General features: G+C 41.9%; 1 pseudogene; it reads right to left on the bottom strand.

The window, feature by feature from the left end:
- Positions 1-6,124: 6,124 nt before the first annotated feature.
- LOC102860705 overlaps positions 6,125-7,830 on the bottom strand; it is a 17,635-nt pseudogene continuing 15,929 nt past the window's right edge.

Raw genomic sequence — 7,830 nt, 5'->3', positions numbered from 1 at the left:
AAAGGGATTGTACAGTGTGTAGATATTAATAGTTTTTATTATTCTTTTCTCTTCCAGTCAGTTGCCCAGCTGGCTGACCTCCAGATTTCTTGGCACAACTTAGTGAGCACATCCAGAGCAGTATCTGTTTGTTGAAGTATGTCAATTGGTATGCCGTCAACGCCTGGAGCCTTGTTTTTTCCCAATTCTTTCAAAGCCACTTGAACTTCCTCCTTCATCACCACAAGCTCTTGCTCATATGTTGTTTCATTAAATTCTTCTGTGTTAGCTAATTCCTTCTGGTTCAGTGACTCTGTATACTCCTTCCATCTTCTTTTAATGCGCCTTGGATCATTTAACATTCTGTCCAAAGCATCACTTGTGGCTTGAATTTGTTTTTCAATTCCTTTAGCTTAAGAAATGCTGAGAGAGTTCAGCCCTTTTGATTTTCTGACTCCAGCTCTTTGCACATTTCATTATAATACCTTGTTTGTCATCCCGAGCTGCCCTTTAAAATTTTCTGTTCAGCTCTTTAATTTCTTGATTTCTTCTTTGGCTTCTCGGTGCTCTGATACAATATTCAGAGTCTCATCTGACATCCATCCTGGTCTTTTCTTCTTCTTCTGCCTTTGTAATTATCTTTTGCATTCTTCATGTACAATATTCTTGACATCCTTCCATAACTCATTTGGTCTTCGTTCATTGGTGTTCAAGGCCTCAAACCTGTTCCTGAGATGGTTTTGAAATTCAAGTGGAATAGATTTAAGGCCAAATTTTGGTTCCTGTGCATTTGATTTTCTTTTCTTCAGCTTCAGCTTGAACTTGCATGTGAGTAGTTGATGGTCTGTTCCAAAATTAGCACCTGTCCTGGTTTTCACAGCTGATACTGAGCTTTTTCAATTATTCTCGCCACAGACATAATAAATTTGATTCCTATGTATACCATAAGGTCTAGAAGAGTTTGTGTCAATTTGATATTCTTGAAATGTTTTGTTAAATTCTCCAGTGGGATAGAGGGTCTGATCTCTTTTACTCTTCCTCACACCTCCTTCTTCACACTCAGACTAAATAGTCTTCCTTCTTATTTCTTTAGGTCTGAATACCTCAAACTTTGCACCATGACAACGAGGACTCAAAATTTCTGCGACGCAGAACAATGATGTTTAGAAAGAGACTCCACAGGCCTGTTCATTATTCAGCTTTTGTAGGAAGGAGAGACAGAATTAGGCAGAGTCAGTAAGTATCCAGTTAAGGATCCTCTGGACCTTAAGCACACAGCTGACCTTAGTGATCTGTGAGCAGGCAAGCTTCTACAACATTTTAACAGTCAATATTTGTGGGTAGTGGTTGTTGTGTTGTTAGGTGCCACTGAGTCAAGTATGACTTATAGAGACCCTGTGAACAGTAGATTTGAACCTCGTCCTATTCTGGGTCGTTCTCATCATCTCTGATATTTTAGAGTCCATTGCTACTCCAATTCATCCTGTTGAAGTTCTTCTTCCCTTTTTCTGACTCCACCTTTGCAAGAACGATGCCCTTTTCCAAGGAACAGCATCTCCTAACACTATGCCTGAAACATTTGCTTTGTTTTTGTTGTGTGCTGTCAATTTGGAATCTACCCATAGCTGGCCCTCCAGTGGGTTGTTTTTTTTTAAAGTAATATTTATTATTGTTATTATTGTTGTTATTATTATTATTTTGTGTGTGTGTGTCTGTGTACTGTCAGATCAGCTCTGACTGGTACAGGAGGAGATTGTCCCTCCTTTCCCAGCAGAGCATCTGGTGGATTTGAACCATGCATCTCTGGGATTGCAGTGCAGCTTCTTGCCACTAGGCCACCAGAGCTCCCCTTCCTCCAGTGGGTTTTCAGAAGCTGTAAATCATACAGGAGGAGACTGCCCATCCTTCATAGCCATCATCATTTATTATATTTGTCTATAATTCCACATTTTTAAACATTTTTTTTCTACATTGAACAGGTAACATTTGAGAAGTACAAGTAGGTAAACGCTCATCTAGTAGCTGGAAGATTGATGGTTCAAGGCCATCTAGAGGCACCTAGCAATCTGCTTCTGCAATCTCATAGTTTTTGAAAACCTGTAGACAAGCTCTCTTCTGCACTCATGGGGACACCTTGAGTCAGAATTGACTCGGCTACTCATTGTCATTGAGTTGGAAAAGACTCATAGCTCTGTGAGCTTCTGGAGGCTGTAGACTGTGCTGGAGGACATTGTCCATTTGCCAGAACAGTTGATTGATTAGTTGAGGAGCCCACTCTGTGTCATCGTCCTGGAAAAGCCTTAAACTCTGTGCTCTGAGGAGAAAGTAGAATTTCTGTCTCCATTATGTCAGAGAAAGGGGATGATGATGACAGAAAGCACTGTGAGGTTAATATTTTTCCTTTGTGATTGTTAGGTTATACAGATGAAGTTACTAGAGGCTAAGAAGTTATTTTGAAGTGCTTTCTAGCTGAGTATGACTCACAGCGACCCTATCAACACCAGATCTGAACCCTGTCATACGTGTGCCATCCTCATCATCCCTGACACATTTGATCCCACTGCCACAGGCACTGTATCAATCCATCTCACTTTCCCAATGCTATACATCTCTTGTGTACAAGAGAGGAAGACCCTCAATGAGATGGCTTGATTCAGTGACTGGGGCGATGGGGGTAGGTATATCAGAGACAATAAGATTGGCACAGGACAGAGCAGGGTTTCGGGCTATTGTACACAAGGTCACTATGAGTCACAGGCAACTTGAGAGCACATGACAACAACAACAACAACAACATACATCTCTAGATCTCTTGACTGATGGTACTTACTGGTTAACTGTGGAGCCAAGCAAGATGAAATAATTTACAATTTCAATCTTTTCTCCATCTATTATGATGTTGTCTAATAGCCCCAGTGGCGAGGATTTTCCAATTACTTGCTTTACATCGGAGAGCTGGACAGTGAATAAAGATGACAGCTGAAGAATCAATACATTTGAGTTGCGATGTTGGAGAAGAGTGCTGACTGGATAGTAGAAAGAACAAGCAGATATGTCTTGTAAAAAGTGCAACCAGAGTGCTCCTTGGAGGCAAAGATGGTGAAGATTCATCTCACATATTCTGGACATGTTGTTAGGAGAGGCTGTTGCTTGGAAAGGGATAGCACACTTGGAAATGTGGACGGCCAACAAAAGAGAGGTGGAGAAGTAGCTGATAAGAATGTCCCAGATGGCCAAAGCACCCATACACTCAACACTTGCAATCTTCTTCTTCTTCTAGAGGTTCTCCTCATCTTGGAGTTTTCCTCCAGTCTTACTTCCCTTGTTTCCCTTGTTCCTTTGTTTCAGGATCTCTAGAAACAAAAACTAGGCTAAGGGCTTTGGGAACCTTCTGATAAACAAGCACAGATCCGGTTTCTAGATGTCTGGACCTCAGTTATACACAGTTGAAGGAAGGAGGTGGAACCTCTACATCTTTCCTTCTAGGGGAAGGGGATTGAGTTGTACTCGATAAGGATCCTTCTTTCTACTCTTTCTGCCCTTCATCCACCTCAAGGATTATTCTCACTTTTCAGTGGACTCCAAAATGTGTTGGAGGTAAAAATGAGCCAGTGCAATTTCCACCATGGCCTCTCAACTTTGCTATGAAGCCCTGTCTACAATATAGGGAGCCACTACTTTTCTCTTGCCTGCATAGGAACTGAGTTTGGTTGGGAAAGGGTTAGTTTGGTTTTTGTTTGGTTTTTAGATGGTGATTATTTATGTAGTACAAGATGGAGAGGACTTATGGTGGAAGGTGGAGGTTTAGGAGACCTTCTCCAGGAATGGAAGCAACACAGCTTGTGACACACTTTGTAGAGTTAAGTGTTCCCTTCCTGCTTCTGTTTGGATGTGGGACTGGTGCCAGTGAGAAGGGTGTAGGGTGGCCAGGGAAACATTCATAGAAAGAACAAGCATGCCGGCCTCCTTCTCCCTTATTTATGGAACGAGCTCTACACAAGCACAAAGATAGTGTCTAGGGATTCTTAGATCACATTTGATGGTGATCCTTTAATGTCCAAACTTCCATAGCCAGGTATGATTGCAGTAACTATTTTACCCACTGCCTCCTCAGGGACAGATTGATGTCAAATCCAGGAGAGGACTTAAAGGCAGATCAATCTCTATGACTCCTCATCCCCTTTGTGATGTCAGTGTCAGCATCGTATTCCGTTGTTCTGGAATGGTGGACTGTACACTGGAGGGCTCATCCATGGCTTTTGCCTAGAACTGAACAAAAACTTTCCTCTAATTTCCAATACTGTTTTCCATTGGACTTTAAGCTTTTCTGAGTTTGGGATTATTAGTGGCACAGTGATCAACAGTACTATCTTTGGAACCAGATATAATTCAAGTTTAATTCCTAAATGAGTCTACTTCTTAGTAGTGGAGTAATCTTGAGCTTATCATGCAGACTTGTATATCATATAAGCTTGATATCAGGGGTGTCAGAACCCTTGAAAATGAGCTTTTCTAGCCATTACATTAGCCCCTGTTTAGGGCAGGGGACATGGTTTCCAGCTACCTTAACTGCAGACACAGTCTTGCAAATCACCCATAGCTGTGGGACCAATATATGAGAGTGCTTTCTGAACTGTAAAAAAATGGTGACAGTGGTGGTAGAGAGAGGGTGAAGAGACTGTGATACTGCTGTGAAGAGACTGTGACACTGCTGTGAAGAGACTGTGACAAGGTCTAACTAGAGGAACCCTGGAGATAAAAGCCACAGTTAAAAGTTTTGCTTGCTGGATAATTAAATGAAAATGTGATTTATAATTGCTCTAAGATAAAATTTGTTGGATGATTGAGGGATCCAGAGGTTTCTTGCATTTGTGTTGTTGAAATGAACCTGGACTTTCTCTACACTTAAGCTAAGTTAGCTGAATTCTTAGACATATCTTTCCAGTTGCCAGAACAAAAACAAATTGACCATTCTCCCTACTGTCTTCAGACATGCTTGCAGAACTAGACATATTTCAAGTAGTTGACAGTTTCCCCCTTAATCTAAACTTGTGCACTGCTGACATTTCAAATCAGTCCATGTAATTCTTAATTTTGCTATGTCTTGGAGATTGTGTACAGGCATAAAATACTTAGCTGCTTCTTCAGAGATAATTTTCTGGCCCACTGCCACCAGAGCAGTGTTGCTGCAGCTCTCCCTGAGCAGTCAATTTTCTCTCCCAAGAAACTAATGTCTTTTCATTTGCCTCAGGGTCAATCTTTTCGTCTCTGCGAACATAAACCTTGAGGGACTTTCCCTTGGGAGAGCAAGTCCCAACAATCCTATAACCGTGACTTAGAGTTGCTGAGATAGATTTTGAACACCCAATTGAGACGATGTTAGTCAAATTAATTCTTTTTAAATTTACAATCCCCTTTGCGTTCTGTTCTCTTCAGAAGGCAAGCAGAGCCCACACTTAAGGAGTGGAGACTTATGGTACTTCTCCTTTGGAGCAGAGCGCCTATTTACGAGTTTGTAGATGCAATATTTTGTCTCTTGACCAATCTGTGAATGTATCCAATCATTTCTTTATATAAGTATGGACCCATAGGTATCTATTGCATACTTTTGGAGATAATAGTTAACCCTTTCTATACCTTCTTGCACTTTTGATTCAAATTTAGGCTATTGAGAACTCTTCCATTGGGTTCTTGTGCCCCCTTTGATACATCTTTCTGTGAATTTTTGTTTCTGTCTTGTGTGAGCACTGCTTTATTTTTGGAGGGATATGGAATTTGTAAACACAAAAAAGATAAGTCTTTAAAGAAAAGGTTTTAGAATGCAAGAACCTAGTGATTTTATGGGACATATTTTATTTTCAAATACAACACTTAATATACGCAATATTTTGAATGAAGGGTTAGCCATTTACTTGTTAAAAATAATCAGAAGAGAAGGGGCCACAGTTTTTCATGAAATATAAGTGAGGGAGCATTACGGAGAATGAAATATTCTTTACACAGAGTCTCCCTACCAAATTCTCAAATAGGTCCATGCACATCAACAATTAAATATTAATTTAATTTGTTAAAAAAAATAATAATCGGAGGTTGACATTGAGTTGCTGCAGCAGACAGAGCACACAGAGCGGGAGTTGCTGTGCCTTTAGGCAGCTGTGTTCAGATTACCTGTGAAAGAAAGAATGCGGACCCAGGAGTATGGAAAACAGTAGGCCCTGCGCCCAGCGGGAAGACAGCAGACCTGAGGTGATACTGTGCAACAATAAGATGCATAAGAGGGTCTGCCTGAGGCTGTGCACGGACAAGCTGGGCATTGTCCTGAAGATAATGGTTGGATTTATCCTCCTCTGGGCCCTCTTCTGCCTGGGCTGCCTCATCAGCATCTACTTGCCCGAGTGCGAGCAGAGATAGATGATTGCGGGCTGATAGCACACAGTGGGCAGTGTCTGGAAGGACACTTCTATGTCCACAGCCCTCCCCCATGTACACCTCATCATATATTTTGGCACCAGACACACAGGATATTGCACAGATGTCACGGGCCCCATAGAAGGGCACAAAGGCCTTGGGTATACAGTGGAAAGAGACCCTTGAAGCATGTTAAACAAAATAAATGTGGATTTCTGTGGTTGACAGAAAAAAAATAATCGGAAGGTCTGATGTATGGCAGTCACTCCTTTGGCCACTGAGGATACAGTTGGTCTTGTCTTGGTTAGAATTTAAATCCCAGGGAGCTCAAGTGGCCTAGTGGCAAGAAGCTGCTCTGCAATCCAGAGGTGGTGGTGGTTGTTAAGTGTCGTCGAGTCTTAGGCAACTCATAGCAACCCTATGAAGGAAAGTCCTCAACACTTGTGTGGCTTTCATCCTCTCTCCAGGTTCATAGGGTTTCCAGAGGCAAACTATTTCTGGAAGTGGATGCCACTCCTGCTTCCAAGCTTGTTTTAATCAGGAAGCTCCACCAAACACTGTTCACCATGGGTAACCATTATCACATTTGGCAAATCAGTGTCACAGTGTTCAGCTTCACAGCGACCACAAGTTACCTCTGTACGGCAAGTGGACACACCAGGGCTATATGACCTAGAAGTACCAGAGGTTCGCAGTTCAAATTCACCAGATCCTCTGCTGGAGAAGGAGGGACAATCTACCCCTGTACCAGTCAGATCTGATTTAATTGTGCACACACACAAAATAATACAATAAAATAAAAAATATTTAAATTCCAACTGAGGAATACTGACAAGAAGCAAATACATGCAAGAAGTTCTTCACATGCTCCCAATATGTATGACATCTGAGGAGAAGAATTTAGTCAAATAACAACAGTTTACCAACAACATAGAATCAAACTTCAATTTCAAGACAAATTAGCTATAGGCTGTTATGTAACCTATAACATTTACTGCAGGCCTTTGAGGTGACAAACCACTACACAAATAACAGACACTTATTGTGATCAGTAACCAATCACATGAATTCTTCCAAAACTGGTCATGATTGATTTATAGATTTCTCCTCCCCGCCAGGTTACACACAGATAACAAAGGATGGAGATCACTGTTGCTCCAACTGCCCAGTGATGAATTTACATGAATAGTACTGCACAAAAAAGAATTCTCAGGAGAGGGAGTTGCACATCCAAGATTAAGGTGTGAGAAGAATAGACCCTCTGCCTGGGGCGGGCTTCCCTCGGCCCTCTGCCCGGGGCGGGCTGCCCTTGGCCCTCGGCTCGGGGTGAGCTGTTGCGGCCCTCAGGGTGAGCTCCTCAGTCCCCAGATTGTGCCATTGTCCCCAGATTGACCCCTGGGTGGGGAAGGAGAAAAAAAAAGAATGCCTAGGGTATCCAGAGAA

This window comes from Elephantulus edwardii, unplaced genomic scaffold (assembly GCF_000299155.1).
Source record: "Elephantulus edwardii isolate Elephantulus edwardi_28Jun2011 unplaced genomic scaffold, EleEdw1.0 scaffold00015, whole genome shotgun sequence".
NCBI classification, from domain to species: domain Eukaryota; kingdom Metazoa; phylum Chordata; class Mammalia; order Macroscelidea; family Macroscelididae; genus Elephantulus; species Elephantulus edwardii.
Note: the sequence above shows the minus strand (reverse complement) of the source record. Positions and strands in the feature narration are given on the sequence as shown.